This window comes from Aquila chrysaetos, chromosome 9, assembly GCF_900496995.4.
Source record: "Aquila chrysaetos chrysaetos chromosome 9, bAquChr1.4, whole genome shotgun sequence".
Lineage (NCBI taxonomy): Eukaryota > Metazoa > Chordata > Aves > Accipitriformes > Accipitridae > Aquila > Aquila chrysaetos.
This window is the reverse complement of record NC_044012.1, coordinates 26,569,297-26,588,036: the sequence shown is the minus strand read 5'-3', so window position 1 is coordinate 26,588,036 and position 18,740 is coordinate 26,569,297. Positions and strand designations below refer to the sequence as shown.

General features: G+C 58.4%; 1 protein-coding gene across 17 annotated transcripts in view; it reads left to right on the top strand.

Moving 5' to 3' along the window:
* MEF2D (myocyte enhancer factor 2D) overlaps window positions 1-18,740 on the top strand; it is a 94,916-nt gene that overhangs the window by 10,033 nt on the left and 66,143 nt on the right. For 8 of the 17 annotated variants that reach the window (XM_030024612.2, XM_041125770.1, XM_030024615.2 and 5 more), the window contains exon 1: window positions 8,571-8,679. The exons of 2 other annotated variants lie outside the window; for them this stretch is intronic. The gene's annotated coding sequence lies outside the window, so the exon portion shown is untranslated. Of the gene's footprint in view, window positions 1-8,569; window positions 8,680-9,060; window positions 9,124-12,613; window positions 12,633-18,740 lie in introns of those variants that run through there. 7 more of the 17 variants (XM_041125769.1, XM_041125768.1, XM_041125771.1 and 4 more) reach the window with 4 other exon arrangements.

Here is an 18,740-nt window from a genome sequence, read left to right as displayed (position 1 = left end):
TTATGGCAGGGGGGTTGCTCACCCACCAGTTTCAAAGCCCAACCCCGGTCTCCCCATCCCCACGGCCATCCCTGCAGGCGAACAAAGCACAGACAGGAGCTGGTGTTGGAGGATTCATGCAGCAAAGGGGGATGGCAGCCGCTACGGTCCCACTGTCTGCCCGGTGCCTCAGGGCTGAGCCGTCTCTGCAGGCAGCAGCAAGAAGAGAAATCTGGTGAGCACCCGCGGGTGCTCATCTCCTTGCCTTCAAGAGATCCTTCAAAATCTTTCTCAATAATTAAACAAGCAAGGCCTAAAAATAGCACCAAGATCTACTATATGTGGCAGGATAATTTAAGGGGATAGCAGGGAACAAAATGTCCTCTGTGTCCCAGTCTTCCTCCTGACGACTCGGTGGGCACTGGCTGGGCGCGGGGAGGCTGCTGGCTTTTGGGAGCAAGGGTCTGGCGGTGGGTGGCCATGATGCCCTCCAAAACAGCTGGGCTTGGGGAAGTTTTGTTCCCTGGAAGAAGCTCTTTGGCAGCTTTTTATGTCGTGGTGGGTTTTGGAAGGGCATGGCAGCCTCAGCTGGGGGTCCCAGGCTGCAGCGAAGAAGGGATGCATTTGGGCACCCCATTGTAGCTTGGAGGCTTCTCCTCCACTCCGGGCACCAGCAGCAGGCACCCCAGATCTACCCCAAAATAAGCCAGTGGCATGGTCGACCACCCAGCCTGTGGTTCAGATGCTGCCATGTATGGCAGCCCAGGAATAGCATCCCCAGACGCGGCAGCTTGAGCCTTAAATACCCACTCTCTGAAGCCCTCACTTATCTTCAAAGCTCTCCGGCATGAAAGCAGGTCTGCAGTGGAGCAGATAAGCCCATCACCTGAAAGGTGAAGGCACTGCTCGAGCCTCTGCTCGAGGGAGAGGACTGCAAGGGGAGACACTGGGCTGGTGGGGGCTCGGTCCCTTGGGGTGCAGGGACTCAGGACCGTGCCCGTGCCATACAGTCCCTTTGAGGGGGGGGGTCATGCTTCTCTGTCCCATGGGGAGAAGCAAAATGGGACTCAGTGTCAGCAGTCCCAGAGCACAGCAACGTAAAACAGGGCTGCAAACCGCCACTCAGAGTGTCACTAATTATTCCGGCTGTCAGATGGCAGGGTTAGCCGGGATGCTGCGCCAGCACGCTGCAAGCTTGCAGCAAGCTCTTCTTGCAGTGTGGAGGAGCCCATGGGGAAAGGGAGCAGGGCTGGACCCCGTGGGAGCGCTGGGATGCCTGGAAAGAGGAGAAGGGGAAGGGATTAGGAATGAGCAGCAGCCCCAGGGGCAAAGTGAGGGAGGCAGCCAGTGCTGCTGCCTCTCGGTCCCCATTTGGGGCATCCCAGGACCTGTCTGCTCCCCAGATGGGGTTCCCAGCCTGGCCTCCAAAAACTCCCTCACAGTGAAAGGCAAACAGCTCAGCCACGGGTTGCATAACCGGGAAAAAAGGCGTCCTCCGGAGCCGAGTGGCTGTCAGCCAACGTTTGGCATTAAAGTGGAGCAGAGGATACCGGGAGGGGAGTGTGGATTAGATGGGGAGGAGACAGGATCAAGTGAGCAGCAGCGAGGGCAGCCTGGCTGCTGCCTTGCAGGGGGGTCACGCTCCCAAGGGCCACGGCCAGGAGGGCTCCAGCCTTTTTTTGTGGTGCAAAGCACCGCGGCACGCAGCTGAATCCGTGGTGCAGGGCCCCGGGCACCTCCCATCCGCATCGAGGCTCAGCAGCGCTGCCATGATGGCTCGAACCCACGGCTGGGAGGCTGCTTTGACTCATGGGTGATAGCGACCTCACCCAGGAGAGGTTTTTTGTTTTTGTGTGCGCTGGGCTCAGTTTGTGCAGGTTTAACTGGCTGGGTGATGGGGAAGGTGCTGGGCCCTTTCATTAGAGCCAGGCATGCGTGCAGGAATTGCAGATAGTGTCTCAAGGAGGGATGCAGGAGGGGAATGGAGATTGTCAGGTAAAGCAAAGAGGTCCCAGCTGCAGAAACCCAGATCTTTGCTTTCTCCAGGCTGCAGAGCAGGGAGCTGCTCTGGATCTCGCACTCTGATTCAGCAAGACATTAAGGTTTGTAACTTTTGGGAGTTCCTTGAAATTCAGCTGCTCCCAATCAGCAGCTACTCCTACACACAAAACATATGCACTTGCTTGGGGAGCCTGCTGAAGCTCTACGCCGCCGGCGGCTTGCAGTCACCACATGCACCATAAAAAGGAGAGCGCAGCTGCAGTGTTCTGCTTTGGAAGGAAAAGGAGAGATCTAGTTAATTTGAAATTGCAAGATGCTCTGCAGTGTTTTTCTTCCAATGTAGACATTTTCACAGCCTCAGTTAGGTGATAAGCTGCATGCTGGGCTTAACCCTCAGGGGTGCTAAAAGATGCCTCCCTTGCTGATAAAACCCCCAGCAGTGGGAGCTGGGGGATGCTCTGCTGTGCCCGCTCGGCCCCAGGTACTGCTGCTGTCCTAGTTGGAAACCTCCAATGCAGACCAGCAAAGTTGTCGCCAGCTTGGGCTGAGCTAAGCCCAGGCTGGACTGAGCTAAGCCCCAGCTGGGTTTGCTGCCTGCAGAAGCTTTTGGACATTTCCCATCAGGGTTTGGCCCTGGTGGTTACCCCAAGGAGTGTAAGCCGTGGTGTGCAGATCCCACACCACGCCATACTGCGGTGGGGTGAAGGCAGCAGCATGCCGGGGGTGCTGGCAAACAGTCCTGACCAGTGGCCGAGCCCAAGGCTCAACCGATGCTTTGGAACAGCAGTGGGGTCTTACTCGTGCCCCCCCTACCACCACCTCCGCCCAGTTTATCAATGCCAGTGGCCCAGCGATGTCCAGGCTGGTCCAAGCCTCCAGCCAGCCCTGGTAGCCCGGCTCGATGCAGGGGGGGGGTGTCCCCCTCCCTTTGCCTCGGTGCCCGAGCGGGGTGTCAGAGAGGATGAGAACGAGCTGTCCCCGCACCAGGTCCCGTGCTGGCCTTGGGGACACTCATGCAGGGCTGCCACTGCCTGGTCCCCGTTAAGGGGTGGCCCTGACTCAGTTCCTCTCTCAGCCGCAGATGGCCTGTGGGACTTTGGGCAGGACACAGAGGGTGGCTGCCTTCTGGAAGTTGCTTTTTTTTCAAATTTCCCCCCCTCTTCTCCTCACGGCTCCTGTTTGAGGGCTCACCACGATGGTTCCCACTCACCCATCTGTCTGCCTTCGAAAGCAAAGCATTTCACAGGTCTGGCTGTGAGTGTGGCAGCGCAGGTGCTGCCGGTGGCACTGAGCAGGGGCTGGGGATGCTGGAGGGGAGGAGGTTTGGGGCTGTGAGTTTGTGCCCTGGGAAAGTGCCTGGGGAGGTGACAGGCAGCGCATTTGCACTCAGCTTTGCACCAAAGTCAGGATCAGAGCCAGGAATCTCTGTCCCCCAAGAGCCAGCGCTGGTGGCACGCTGCCCAGGCTTGCCGGCCTTGGGTCGAGGATCAGGGCGAATCCCATTTTAAGGCAAAAGGTTATGGGCGGGAAGGAAGCAATCATAAAGCAAACACCACAGCATTCTCCAACCGCACATGGCTTTGGCACAATAAATAGAAGGGAAAGGACAAAAATAGCCCCCAGGGTTGCAGTGTGGACAGAGAGAGGAAGCAGGGCTGTTTCAGCGCCTGGGGGTTGCTCTCCCAACCCACCCTGAAGCCCTGAGTCACAGGTAAGTTGATGTCCTGCAGCACTGCAGCTGTAAGACAATAGCCAGGAGCAGAAATGATGAGCGGGCTTCAGAGAAGGCACCTGAGCCCTTGCAAAACTCACTGCACCCCATGCATGAGCTCTTGCAAAACTTGCTGCACCCCACACCTTTGCAGAGGTCTGGCACTTTCCCTGCATGCAAACCCTGTTCCCAGCCCTTAGCACCCAGCTGAGCTGCACCTTAATTAGGGCATAGGCAAAGCCCAGATATAAAGGCACAAGGACTGGCAGCCGGGAAAAAACACGAGGAGTCTGGCTCTGGCTTTTCGAGCCGGGTCTGTGAGCTTGCACGTCTAACGCAAGCTGCCTTCCCTGGCCGCCAGTGCTTCTGGTCCCCATTTGGGGTGGGTTTGGAGAGTGGCAGGGAGGGAGGATTGTAGGCATGGACCTGGAAGCAAAATGTTTTCATGCTCCCATGCAAGCCTTGCTATGGGAAAGAAAAAGCCTCATCTCACCCCCTCTGCTTCACCCTGGGGTGACACCGGGAAACACCTTCCCGGCTGCACCAGGACCTCGGTGCCATTTGGGTGGGTGGGGTACAGCGGGGTCTGGGGGGGCAGCACCCCCCCCCCCAGGGCTCCCACACACCCCTCCCCACACGTCCCCACTGCTGGGGTGCGCAGCTGGAGCCCTTGCAGGGCCCTGCCGCTTTAAACCTGTCTCTCCCACGTGCTGTCTGGTTGTGCTGGAGACGGTGACGCAGGCAGGACGTCAATGGCCGCTGTGGGAGAATTTAGACTTGGAGAGGAAGGGGGGGGGCAGGGAGGAAGGGACCGTTTGCAGGGAGCAAGGGGGCCATGAGGCCGGTGAGGGTGCACGGCCAGGGCAGGAGGGACATGACCCCCCCCAGGCCTTGCAGGGTCCCCTGGGAGCATCGCTGCCGGCTTCGCTCCATGCAACGATCCCCCTGCCAGCAAACGCAGGGGCCTCTGCCAGCTGCCAGGGCAAATAATCCGCCTCTGGCGTGCCCGTGCTGGGGTGGGTGACGTGGGGTGGGGCTGGGGTGGGCCACGTGAAGGCGACGCTTCCTCGCCACCCGCATGGCACCACCCCCTCCCCACATCATCATGGCACGTGTGCCACCCTCGTCCTCTCCGCGGGTCGGGTGCGCAGCGAGTGTGCCAGCCTCTGTGCCGCACTGTGCCCTGGGCATGCGTCACCCCGCGGGCAGGAGGGTTGCGGGTGCCACAGGGAGAGGGGCTGGCAGGGACCCTGGGGGGGTCACCGGGGCTGTCCCTTGGCTCAGGGATTGACCCCGTGAATGCATCTCGCTGCACAGCTCCGGCTCCTCTTCCCGGTCGGTGTTTGGTCCCCTGTCCCCAAAGGTGAGCTGTGCCACTGCCGAGGGCAGTCACCCATCCCCGGGGGTCAGGGTCCAGGTGAGGTGGGGCTGGCAGGAGACCCACATCCCCCTCCCTCGCTTTAAGCTCTGCAGCATCCCAAGGGTGGCGGCATTGCAGGGGGACAAGCTGGCGGTGGTACTTCCACGCCAGAGAGTGATGAGATGAACCGCAGACTTTGATTCCTTGCCGCATCTGACTCCGATCTTTTTAAGAGCCAAACTGGTCTCCAAAACCAGGGTGGGAGCTCTGCTCCCACTCAGCTCAGAGGGAGGAACGGTGGCGGAGAGAGACAGAAATTTGCGGCAAGGAGGGTAGAGATGCTGCTCCGCAGCACAGGACACTGCTCTTGGCCTCCTGGCTTTGAAACCAGCCTCAACTGCCTCCTCTCCCATCCTCCCTGCACTTGGTGCAGGAGAGGAGCAAATATTTTTCCCACTTTAGGTTTTTGGCTGTCTTTTTTTTTTTTTTTTTGGTAATAGCCTGAGGGTGTAGGTGGCTGCATATCTTGGAAGACCCAGGAGTCCTGCCTCCTACCTGCTGGCACAGGGCAAGGGAAAGCAATTTCCACTGTCAAGAGGCTGCATACCAGCTGTACGAAGCCATCAGCCTGGTGTGGGAAGGGAGTTACTCAGCATTTGGTTCCCAAGAGAAAAAAAAAAAAAAAATACAGCTCTAACTGACTTTCCAAAATACTTTGAGGTTCATAGTAATGTTCTCGTCTTCGTCTCATAAATATCCTGGGTTGGATCCTTCCTGCATTTCCACCCTGTAGCTCACGGAGAGACACCAGAGCTCGGCTGCTCCGCATTATTATGACTATTTTTATTTTTTATTTCTTTGGATGCATGATCTCAGTTGATTGGAAAACAAACGCCAGAGAATCCTTGAGGAGAGACTGCAAACAGCTCTTGGTGAGATGACTAATCCCATCTCTATCTAAACCAACAGAGTGCTAAAAATAGCCCTATTTCTAACAATAAATGTAATAAAATATCTAACTGACAACAAACAGCCCCAAAAAGCCAAACACACTGAAAAGTCCACTAGAAATACATATCGTGATGGGGGAAGGAGCCAGCAGGAAACTGTCACTGAGTCAGAGGGGTGATGATGGCAGAGGTACCTGTGCCACCTGTGATGCTCGAGTCAGATTTGGCCTCTCCGTCGAGTGCATCTTACCTCTTGCCCTAACAGAGATATTTGTGCCTTTGCTTAGTTTGTCCCAGATTAATGCGGGCAAAGGTGCATGGGCTGTGCTCCAGAATGGGGTGCATGCACCATCCCAGAGTGGCCGGCTGCGGCCACGCCACCATCCTGGCCCCAAGGACCCTCTGTCCCCTGGGAAGCCCTAGAGCAGGACCCCCTTCCCCAGTTCCAGGCTGCAGGTCTGCTTGCCCTGCCAGCTTTCCCTGCAGCGTTTGTTCCCTGCCTGCGAGCCAAGCCACCCGCTCACCACACACCTCGGATAATTCGCCGCCTACTTTCCACGCACCGGGAACCTCCTCCCACACCCAGCGTGTTGCAAAATGTCCCCTTTGGCTGAGTCACCGGCATTGGGGAACCTCTTCCTGCCCTCCCAGCCCAGGACGAGGCTCAAGGAAGAGCCGGCGGTGATGAACAGCCCCAACAGGAGCACAGCCCAGCCCCAGCCTCCCAAATCACCCTGGACCTTTGGGGACGTAACTGGGTTTTTTGGGTTTGTGCAGCACCTTGTGCTGTGGGGGAGCCAGGAGGCCGGCGGGGGGGGACTGTGTGCCGCTGCGAGATGGTTGATGGTTAATGGTTATGGGCACGGTCTTAGTAAAAAGGCAATGGCTGGCTTTGCTCCCCCATCCTCAGCAACTCCCCTGTGGCTGTTTTTGTGCTCCAGGGATGTTGGGAGTGCCTCTATTCTCAGTGCTCCAACTGGATGTGACCCAACGGGGCTGGGACATCCTTGTCACTGGTCCCCAGCCCCTTCCTGCTGGGACAGTGGCCTTGTGTGTGACACAGTCATCATTCAGCATCCCTGCCTTCAGGGGCATGAGACTCCCGCCAGACTCGTGCTGGCTCCATGCCACCAGTATGGGAAGGTGGGCTGCAAGTCCGCCGGTCAGGTGGGATCCATGAAACATCTCCCATGGAGGCTCCAACCCCTGGCACAAGCTTGCTTCCGCCCGGTGCAGTCCCACGCCAGCTTGATTTTTATTTTTACTGCTTTCTGTGGCACGTGGGAGCCTGCCCAGGCCCGCCATGCCACGTGCATCCCTGGGAAAGGAAAGCCCGTGCCCCATGCTGAGCCCGCGCCGAGTCCCAGCCGTGCCATACGGCACTTCTCTGGCCAGTGCTTGGCGGCGGGAGAGCTCATCCAGTAGAAGAACCAGCACCTGCCACGCCCCTTGGTGCAGACCCAGGGGTGCAGGCAGGAGGTCTGCATCCTTCCAGCCACTGGCCCCATCTGCATCCCCAGCCCCGAGGCTCCCGGTACCCACTGCTGGTGCTGCCCTGACGCTGTGGCTGCACAGCACCAGACAAGGCGGCAAGACGGGAATGGCACCAGGTCCCCAATCCCCTAAAAATCAGAATCCACAGCCCCAAACAGTCCTGGCACGGAGCAAGCGCTGCAGTGGGAGTCATTGTTCAACAGGTTGGATTTCTTGAGGGTAACCACAGAGCAATTTATCCAGGTTGAAGCTACTGGAGGAGCTGGAGGAGAGGGAACGTAATGCCCCGCCTTGGAGCTGGGCCTGGGTGTTGCGGCCCTGCAGCCAAGGAGTGCAGGAAGCCCTTTGCCATGGCTGGTCAGTGCCGGTGGCGTGTGCTCAGCCGCCTGTTCCTGGCACCAAGGACTCAGTGCTGCGGGGAACTGTTGGGGCAGGGCTGGCTTCGTGCAGATGTCCTGGAGGATGCGGGAGGTGAGAGCAGCCCCATGGGGCGGCCTGTATGGGGGCAAGCCGGGCTGTGTTGTACCTACGAGGGGTCTGTGCCGGCGCCGGACACTGAACCGGGACCTTTTGCTGCCTCCGAGCACCGGATCCAGCACCTCTACTGCAGAACCGGCCATTTCACCAGGGCGAGGGGTGACTAACGTGCCCCAGCGTGGCTTCTGGGGACACGCGCCGAGGCTCAGCCCGGGGTTCAGGGCCGGGACACCGACACTCACACCCCACCGACCTCACTCCCCTCAGCCTCGTGTGTCCCCCGCCCGGGAGCTGGGGGCAAACCCCACCTTCCCCCCCACCATCACGCGCGGGGGGGGTGGGCTGCAGACGGAGCGGGGGGCCCCAATCTCACCATCCTGCTGCCGCAGGGAAGCACCGACACGAGTGGGGCCAGACCCTGCGGGAGGGAGCGAGGGGGGTCGCGGCTCCCCCCTTCCTCCGGCGCCCGCTGTCCCCATCTCTCCCCCCCCCCGGCCCCGGCTCCCCCCTTCCCCCGGCCCCCGGCTCTGCCCCCGGCCCCGCTCCGCTTCCTCCCCGCCGCCGCGGCCATTGGCTGCCCGCGCCGCCGCCCGCGCCCTGCGCCGCGCCGCGTCCTGACGCTGGGCTGGGCCGGCCCCGGCGATGGTCGCTCCCCGCCGGCTCCGCCGCAGCCCCGGGAGGCGGCTGGGCTCCGCGCCCCGGTAGAGGTGGGTCCCCGTCCTTCTCTCGGGCTTTTATTCTTTTTTTTTAAACGTTGGGGTTTTGTTTGTTTGGTTTTTTTTTAATTTTGTTTTTTAACGTCTTTGCCATTCTGGCGTTACTTCCCCCGCCCCGGGCCGCGCCGCCCGCCTTTGGGAGGGTGAGGAGCTCCGTCTGTGTGTGTTTTTGGGGGGGGGGCCTCTGGTACCCCCCCCGCCCTCCTTCGCTGCTGCGCGGTGCCGCCCCGAGGCGGCGAGGATGGGCGGCGGAGCGCGGCCGGAGCGCGCAGCCGGCGGGGGCGGAGAGCACATCCTTCCCCCCCGCCCCCCCCCCCCCGCCGCCGCCGCCGCCGCTTCAAAACAAACCGTCACCAAAATGGTGCAGAGGTGAAGGAGGGAGAGGGAGGAAGGGGAAGAAGTGTCGCCTCGGCCTGGGTGCTGCGGGGGGGACAGGTGAGAGGGGTGCGGTGGGGAGGGGGACGCGGGTGGGATGTGGGCGCAGGGTGCGATGTAAGGGGATGGGTCCCTCTGCTCGTTGGGTGCTGCTGATGGGGTGGGGGCAGGCACGGGGATTGGGGCTGTGCTCAGCCCCACTGTGGAGTTGCAGCCCCGTGGGACCCCCGTGGTGACAGTCCCCTCCGCAACACCACAGCCACCCCAGAGCAGGACCTGGAGTGGCCTTGCAGGAGCGAGGGAGAAGTGGGGCCCAGAAGCTTTCAGGGGGTGCCCTCCCCGGTGGGGCATGGGGTGATGATAAGGGTGCTGGGGCGGGGGGGGGAACTGGCGGTGGAGGGGGCCACCAGCGGGGCTCAGGGTGCTGGTGAGGGGGCTGTGGGTTTGATTGGCAAGAGCAGCTTTTTGGAGAGCCAGTGGTAAATCGAGTCCTGGAGCTTCAATGACTTGGCCGGGTGCCGGCACTGGAGCTGACAGCTGTGATTGTTTGTTCCTCCGGGGCCGGTAGCGGTGGGGGCACAGCACCGCGGCTGCCATTTGACAGCGACCGGAACGAGGTGCTGTGGTGGGGGGCAAAGCCCCTGGTACCGTTGCCGTGGCCTCCCCGGGACATTGAGCGTTTCCTTGCCTTGGCGGTACAAGGCGGTGAGGGGCTGCACGATGCCGGGTGAGGGATGCGGTGGACAGGGCGTCCCGGCATCTGGGTGCTGTTTAGCATCTGTAATGCCTGTTTGCCAGCGGCTTATCTCCTTCCTAACAGCTTGCCCCCTTGACTTTGTTGTTGGCTTCTATTTTTTAATTTATTTTCATGCCCCCCCCCCCCCTTGCGCACAAGAGCAGCACACACCCAGTGAGACACACGCGTGTGTGCACACACACACGGCTCTTCCCTCTACACCCCAGGATCCCCGTGACACCCCATGGCTCTGCATGGCCATGACCTGGGGTGTTGTCCTCCCCTCTACCGCTGTCCTCCCCGGCTGTCGGGAGCTGCCACGCGTTTTTGGCTGGTGACCTCTCCACCCCCCCGCCTGCCCCGCCCCCCCCCCCCCCCCCCCAAACTGCAGGCAGGAGTCTGGGCAGGGAGGCAGATGCTGGTAAGTGGAGCACAGCTGGTGCGAATTCCCCCAGTGCCTCTGCTTGCCCGCCTCCGCCAGGGAAGGCCTGATCCTGCCCCTCCAAAGCCTCTTCTCCTGCAGTACATGGCCCCATGTGGATTTTCAGGCTGGTGTTGCTCCACCAAGGTGGGTGCTTTTAAACCACTGTCCCAGGACAGCCAGCCCGAAACCTCGCTGCTGAAGGGGATGGGGCTGTGCCAGACTCGGTGTGACAGGGATGCTGCGGCAGCCGCGTCCCCTCATCCAGATGAGGGGCTGTGGATTTTGGGTGTAGGTAAGGTTTATTCTGGGTATTTTCTTGCCTTGCCTGGGCCGATGCGGTGCTGGTGGCCATGGCCTGGGGAGCGCTGGGGCTGTTCACGTCCCTTGGGAGCTCAAAGTGAGCTGCCTGCCCTTCCTTGGGATTGCTGCCTGTGGGCTCTTGAAGGTCACGGACCTCTGGACGGGCCTCATGGCTTCTCCTTTCCTCCCCCCCCCCCCCCCCCCGCCCCTTGCCCTTCAGCCCCTGCAGTTGTCGTGGCTTTGCCAGGCTGAGGCATCCGCACTTGTGCTTGGCTGGGAGCAGGTGGCTGATGTGGTGGGGGCCGCTGCTCGGGTTTCGCCGGTGCTGCCAGCACGGTGGAAAAGCGCCGTCGCCTCCACCATGGCAGGGATTTAATGTGCTTGTGTTGAAGGGGCATTAGCTCCTGCGTCTTGTGGCTTGGCTCTTCCACTCCTGCCCCAGCTCCCCCGCTCCCTGGCACAAACTGGCACGGGGGCTCCTCGTGCTGGGTGGTCTCATCCCTGCGCGTGCTCGGTCCTGCTGGGGGGCTCCAGGAACCTTGGGAAGTGCCGGCTTTGTCAGTGGGTGACCTTGGGCATGTCCCTTTGCTTCCCCATGCTTCGGAGTTGCTATTGGGAGGGGAGGTGGTGTTTAATGTGTTTAATCCCCCCCTCCTCCTCACTGGTGTGGGGCTCTTGGCTCCGCTTGGGAAGTGCAACCGCGGAGCTGGAAAGGTCTGTTGCTATTTTATCCTGTCCCCGAGTGGGCAGGGTGGAGGCACGGACGGTGCCGGAGTCGCCTGGGGTGGATTTTTCCCAGGCTGCCAAGTGAAACAAGTGGGGTCTGATTCTCATTTAATGCTGCAGCCCTTTACTGCGACTCTGGCAATGTAAAGGAGCCTAAATATGGTCATAAACCACATCCACTTCGAGGTCCCTCCGTGCTGCCAGGGCAGCCTAACGGCGGCTTTGTGCGAAGGAGAACAAAGCCGAAAGGGTCGGACGAAAAGTACGGGAGCAGGACCCAGCTGCCACGGTGCTGGTGCGTGCCGGGAACCGCCGCTGGCAGCTGCCTGGCAGGGAGGTGTCGGCGCTGGTGCAGGCCCTGGCTCGCAGAGGAAGGATGAAAGCAAGGGTGGGTGGGGGATGTCGCCCGGCTCATCCCAAAGGACCAGGAGGGCTTTGACCAGAAAGGGAGGGCTTGGTTATGGGGTCTGCCACTGTGACCCTGGGCAAGTTATTTAAACCTAAAAAAGCATCAGTGGTGAGGGGCAGAAATTGCTTTACCCTCTTTTTGCCAAGCCGGAGCACTTTTTGGGGTCAGGTCGGCATCGCTCGGAGCGTGCCAGGAGGGACCCGCCACGGGATGCTGCATGCCGTGTCCCCCCTGCCGTGATGGATTGCAGGGCCACGTCCGTTTTGTGGTGGCTTGTTTGGGAACAGAGGGGAAAGAGGGAGAGGGATGTGTGTCGTTGGCATCACCCCCGCTTTGCTGGACTGCTGCCACCCTGCCGGGTACCCCCGGCAGCCCAGTGCTGGCAGAGATGCCATGCAAAGCCGGCCCTGGCCAGGCAGTGCCGGAGGCTTGGGAAGTGAGCAAACAGCATCCCGTTAAATCCCATTAATACCCGGGAGCGCACACAGGGGTGGCCCGAGCGGGGCTGTGGTAAACTGATGGGGGCTGCCGTGTAGATGCCGTGCCGGACTTCCCCATCTGCAGCCAGAGCTAAAAATATCCCCTCTGCCTCGCCCCGTAGCCGTCCCATCTGTTTGGAGGGTGAGCTCCTCGGGCCATGGACTCTTTCTTATTTTTATAGCTATTTTGGCAGTTCCTAGAGGCTGAGCCGTTTGGAGTTCAGAGGTGACTCTATTGCAAATGACAGTCCTGCCCCCGGGAAGGTACGGCTCTGCCGCTGAGCCAGACGCGGTGAGCAAAAAGCGAGTCAGAGCAGGGGCAGGGAGGAGGAGGATGAGGAGGAGGAGGGCTGGGGAGGGAGGGGAGGCGCGGGAACGCGCGGCCGTGCCGGGTGCTGGGTGCCGTGGGGTGGGAGCCGGGTGCCCCCCGCTGCGCTCACCCTCTCTGTGACGGTGGGACTATGGGATGCATCAGCCCTTCGCCTCCCCGAGACGGTATTTATTGCTTTACCATCCAATGCGCCTCTCAGGGTTTTGGTTTTCTTTTTATTTTTCCTTTCCTTTTTTCCTCTAATTAGAGAAGCTTTCAATAAAAAGCTGAAATTTGTTAATCATTTTGTTTGATCAGAGCTTAGGCAGTGCCGGAAGACCTCTAGGTTTTTCCCTCTGCCTTGTTTGAGCAGCAGTTTGCTTTTGCTTTCAAGATGGATCTAGCCGTCTGCCTGCCAGCAGCTCTACCTCCACAGATCTGTCGCTTTTCATCTCGCACTCCAGTTTGGTTTGCTTGTGGTTTTTCTTTTAATTTTTCCTTTTCCTTCACTCCTGGTGTCTTCCTGCTGTAGCTCCCCACAGCTTGAAAAACGGACAAGAGCTTGCATCCTTTAAAAAATTAAAAAAAAAAAAAAAAAGGTGCCCATGTGGAGTGAGGACTTGTTAAATACGTGGGAAATCAATTTGGAGCGATTTATTTTGGGGAGGGGTGGGCTGTACGTTTGCTTTCTCTTAAATGTTGGCTAAAAAGATTGGGGGAGTGGGGCCTCTGAGCTGCACGGGGAGAGTTTTTTGGGGAAGCTCGGCCCGTCTTGGTTCGTGCCAAGGCTGGGGGGATGCAGCAGCTGCTCCCCAATTCCCTGGCCACTCTCTCCTGAGCTATAGGTGAGCCTCTTCCCTTATATAAAAGTGGGGTGTTAGGTATGGATAAGACGAGGTGCATGTGATGGTGTTGGGGCTCTTCGCTGTCAGGGTCCGAGGGGTCTGGTTGCAGTGAGATGCCCTGGCTGCGGTTGAGCACTGGGATGCTGGAGCAGCTGCCGGGGCCCATTTTCGATGTTGGGTGCTGCCCCGGTACCCAATGGGGCTTTTAACATCTTTGTGCCGCTCCAGTCCCCAAATCGGTGGGAGCGGTGCCGGGGTGGGTGCCTTGGTGCGTGCGGTGAGGATGAGCTAGTAGGGCAGGGTGATGTCCACGCCGGGATGTGTCAGGCTCCGGCCACCACCCAGGAGCCACCGCGGTGTCCCATCCCGAAGCAGCCAGACCAGACTGTGCCGGGGCCGCACGTTTCACTCCGTGCCGAGCAGGACACCTATTATTTCACAACGTGCAATTAGCCGTTGGTTTTCCTGGAGCTGGCGCACGGCCGTGCCTGGTGGCTGTGCGTGGAGCGGCTCAGCAGCACCCGTGTCCCCGACACTCCTTGCTTTAATTGAACAGCGCTAATTGAAATCCAGAAGGCGGGAGCTGAGTCCTTGCCGTCCATGCTGACATTGCCCCGATGCCTGGGTCCTGCCGGCTCGAACATCTCAAGGTCAAAGCTGTGCCGCGGTGTCTTTGGGCTGCTGCAGGGCATGAGCTGGCGCGGGGTTGAAGCACTCCCACCTCCTGCCTTGAGTCAGTGTTGGTTTGGGGTTGGAAAGGTGGTAATTAAATGACCTATTTCTGGGCAGGGAGGAAGAGGAGGAGGAATCGTTTCTCTTTCCAGAACTTCAGACAGCTTCCAGCAAGTGTCCGGTGCAAACCCAAAACTGCTTGGAGGAGGAGGTGCCTCCAATTGCCCCCCAGCTGGGATGCTCGGGGCACGGGTGGGTGACTGGGTGCCATGGGGAAGGGTGGCCTCCTGCTGCAGCACTGCTGCTGCATCGGCCTTTTTTTGGAAGGAGGCAGGGCAAAGCCATGGCTCCAGATTTTTTTTTTTTTTTCCAACTTTTTCCCAGCCCCCCAAAAAATATGTGGTAAAGAGTTTTGCCCACAGGGCTGGGTCCCTGATACAAACCCGCTCTGGGGCTGCAAAGGTGTCACCTCTTGTAGGCTCATCTGGGAAGGCAGCAAAGGGATTCCTCCTCCTCCTGCAATAGGGGGGGGGATTGTTTGCCTCGCCCGCAAGGCCAGATCCTGCACCCCGCGGCAGGGTGCTGGGGGCTGTTGGCAGGGTGTTACCTGCCCAGGAGGATGCAGGGTAGAAGGTGTTATTGATGGATATAAGCAGTGGTTATAAATAGCCCTGCTTGAAAGTTTTCATCTTCCTTTTTAAATGAAAGTGCCTTTTGGAACAATGTGACTTTTCTCCATCCTTTTGGAAAGCATCTTTTTTTTTTTTTTTGTTATTTTGAAGATGAAACTTTTTTTTTTTTTAATAAAAAGGAGAATTTTTCCTTTCCAATTATTGGAAGACTTCAGGGAAAAATTGCTAGGCGCCGCAGAAACAAATACCCAGGAACACATCCCATGTTGTGCAGGTGGGGAAAATATGTGGGGTCAGATTTGTTTGGTTTGGTTTTCCTCAAAAAAGAAATTGAGAATGGAAAACGTTCATGGCATCAATGAGAGTTTTCTATCAAAGCAGTCAAAATTTTGGGTGCTGAAAAAACAGGGTTTGCTTAAAACCTGCTGCATCAAGCTTAAAAAGAAAGAGTTAAATAAATTAAATAAATTGGACGAAGGACTTCTGTTTAGTAAAAAACTGGCAACGTTTCTGGGTTTCTGGAATTTTTCGGTTGTAAAACCTGAAATCCTCCCCCACCCCAAGCAGTAACCTTGAGACACAGTGCCGTAGCAGGAGTTTCCACTGACAGGGAAGAAAAAAAATTAAAAAAAACCCCAAAACGTGGACGAGTTATTTTGACTGGCCAGACTTTTTTTTTTTTTTTTTCACGAGTGCAGTCACTGAGACGGTCCAGTCCTGCAGCCCCAGGCTGCGGTGGTCTGTTCTGAGAGCATCTTCTCCTGGGAGCAGGAGGTAAAACAGGGTGATCGGGAGCTGCGGCAGGGAATGGCGTGGGTGCTGCTCGTCCGTGGTAGTATCCATGGGAGAGGACCTTCTGCAAAGCTCGGGGCTGCAAAGAAATGAGTGGTTTTTTACCAATTTTGAGGTGATACGGAGGCAGAGAGGGGCCGCGTGTTTGCATAACCATAGGTGGGGTCTGAGCTGTCGTGCATTGTCTAAATATCGTGATAAATGTCCCCGTGGAGCTGGTACCTGCAGCCTTCCCTCCAGCGTGCGAGCGAGTTTTCAGCTTTGGGAGGAACAACCCGTCTTGTCCGAGCGCAAGCTGTTGGGGACCGTGGCTGTCCCTGAGGTGCAGTGTCCTGCGGCACCCAGAGCATCCCTGGGCTCCGCGTCACCTTGTCCAGGAGGGGACCCTGATGCCACTCGGCTGGACGAGGGGGTGGCAGGTTGTAGTGGCTGAAAAATCTGCAGCTTGTTAAAAACCCCGGTGTTGCCGGAGCCAGCCGGCACCCTCTCCCTGCCAGGCAACGCAGGGGGAATTTTGCCCTTTAAAATTCTGCCCAAGGGAGCTTTTTCTGTGGCTCTGCCATTGGGTGCAGAGCCCAGCACGCGGTGCTCGGACCATTTGAGAACTTGCTGGAAAAACCTTGGGGGAAAGCAAAGTGTTTGTGTGCGGCACTGAGCATCTCCTCCGGTGCTCACACCACTGGGGAGGTCGTGGTGGAGGCAAGGAGGTGCCTCCAGACGCGGTTATCCCAGGGGATAAACCATGTTCTCCCTGGAGACGTGTGTCTGCCCTTAAGAAAACCCTGTGATAGCAGCAAATTTATTCCAATAACTGGGAACCGAGGTGAAAGAGTTGGGTGAAGACAGGGCTTGCTTGGCCATGGGCTTGGGGCAGTTTTCAGCTTGGTATTCACGTGAGGAACAGCGCTTGGGATCGTGCAGACGTGTGCATGCCGGGCTCTCCTTTGAGTGCATGGACCGGCATGGGGGCTCCCGGGAAGGGCTCAGGGCTGTGGGGTTGGGGTGCAGCTCTCCAGCCTCTTCTCTTGGGTGATGCTTTCCCAGAGAGCTCAACGCGCTGCTGGACATCTCGCTTTCCATGGCTTGTGAGGACTTGATGCCCCATCTCCTGGGTTTTAAGCACGGGGATCAATCACCGATCCATCCCCAACCTTCCCTGACTCGGCACGGCCGTCCTTCCCACACGTCGGCACCGAGCCGCCGGGAAAACTAGCACCTCTCAACTAGCTTGTTCAAAAATATCCCCGGCCCTGTGCGGATGCCGTTGCCAAGATGGGGAGCGGAGCCGGTGCTACCTCTTTGCAGAAATCTGTTGCCTTGCTCGGCAGTGGGGAGGTTGGGAGCCGTGTAGCGCCGAGCCCCATTGCTTTCTAAAATAGAAGCAGAACAAATGGTTGGAGCAGGATGCTGGTGGTGAAGGCAGCCAAGCCTCTTCCCATGGCAGCTGGTGGCTGGTATGCCGCTTCTTGCTCCCTCCATCAATCCTCTCCCCAGAGCTGGCGTTTTATTGCAGGGGGAGAGGCGAGCATCTGTCTTTTGGGTCGGCATTTGGGCACACTGGTGCTTTTTGGGGTTAGGTGTGATCCCCCTTGTGTTTTGGTACAGTTGAGTTTTAATCGAGCTGTGGGGGTGGCGGGGCAAAAGGGATTTCGGTAGCAGTGCGGTGCCACAGCAGTGTGCGCCCATGCAAGATAAGGAGGAGACAGGGAGTTGGGTGGTGCCGGTTCACGAAGGGACTTTGTCCCAAAACAATGACATAGGTGCCGGATTGAGCCTCAGGCACGGCGTGGCAGCGGGTGGCAACCTGGCATGGTGGATGGGTGAGCACGGAGTCGCCGTATCTTCCACCCACTCCTGCAGGAGAGTGAGGGTCCTGGCGCGGTGAGGTCCTGGGTGCTCCTGACATCCCCAGGTGTTGTGGGAGCTGCCTTCAGGCCAACCTCTCCCTCCTCCGAAGGAGCGCGGTTGGGGAAAAGGCTCACTGTGCCCGGCTGAGCCGCAACACCTCGCTGTGCCCTGCCCACGGTCAGGTTCCTTGCCATCCCGCTCTCCTGCAGACGTTGCTCCTGAGGAGGGGACAAAGTCGCGTGTCCTCGCTCCTGCTGGCCGCTGGCACCCAGTAGAGGAAATGGTGAGAGGGGCTCTGGTTGCAAATCAAGAGAGTTTGGAAAAAAACTGTTAATTGCCCTTCGATCTATGAGGTTTAAGGCCAGACGGGAGCGTGTGCTTCAGCGAGCAGAATTTCACGCCTGCCTTTGAGCCGGAGAGGGCTGCTCCAGCTGGACAAGATGCAAGTGGGAAGGTTGGGAAGAGGCTTCCCGTAAGGGAAGATGTTCTTGCCTTGTCCTTTCCAGCGGAGAGGACCAGCCATAGTGAGCTCAGCATCCGCTCGGGTGACCTTCAGTGCTTTCTGCTTGGTGAGGGAGGAAGGCTGCTTTGCATGCCTTTTCCCCGCGATGCTACACGTGTACGAGCAAACGGGGTCTTTTTGTTATGCAAATGCAGCTTTGTTTTTAGCTTCTCAAAGATAAATACCTTTGAGGCTAAATATGGAGCTCAGGGCACTGCTAAAAGCAACCTTAATGGCTCAAGGGCTGACAGGTTGGACGCTAAAGCTGGTGCTTTGGGGTTTGGCTCCCCTTTGGGGACTGAAACAAAATGCTCTGAATATTTTTTCCCCCCCCCCCCGAGGTTATACAAGCTTTTTTTTGCACCGAGGAGCCTTGTGAGCCCCGGCGTGGGGTCCTGTGGCTGGCGTGCAGCACCCACTGCCCCGCACCTGGATTTCCCATTTTTGCAATAATGTGCTGTGATTTTTTAAATTTTTTTTTTTTCCCCAAGCATTTATGGGTTCAGGAGACCCTTTTGTCCCAGCATCACGCAGCCCTCCGAGGATCCCCACTTTAAGCTGCCTTTCTGCGTTGTGTCCAGGCTCTGTGGCTCTGGCATAGGACCAACGGTGATTTCCACGCGCCCTCCCAATGCCGGCCACCCAGGTTTTGCCGTTGGGGTCTTTCTCACACCTTGCAGAGAGAGAAGCCGAGGGGTGCAGGTTGCATGGCTGGAGCAGCACTGGATGCCGTGCCAGGTGCTGTGCACCCGACCGGAGCACCCATTTCTCACCTCCCCGCTTGCAGCCACATGCTGGAAGGGCACGTGGGCGAGCGTGGCATGGGGCGAGGCGTCCCCCGGGGCTTTCTGGCTTCCTTTGGGACCCCATGAACCTGCTGGCAGCCCATCTCCCTCGTGGTGGGGGTCACAGGCCATTGGGCTGCGTTTAGGCAGAGCTGTTTGTGTATGGTCTTATTTTTATTTGTGCGTCTTTCGGAAATTTTTCGTTGCGACGGGTGCT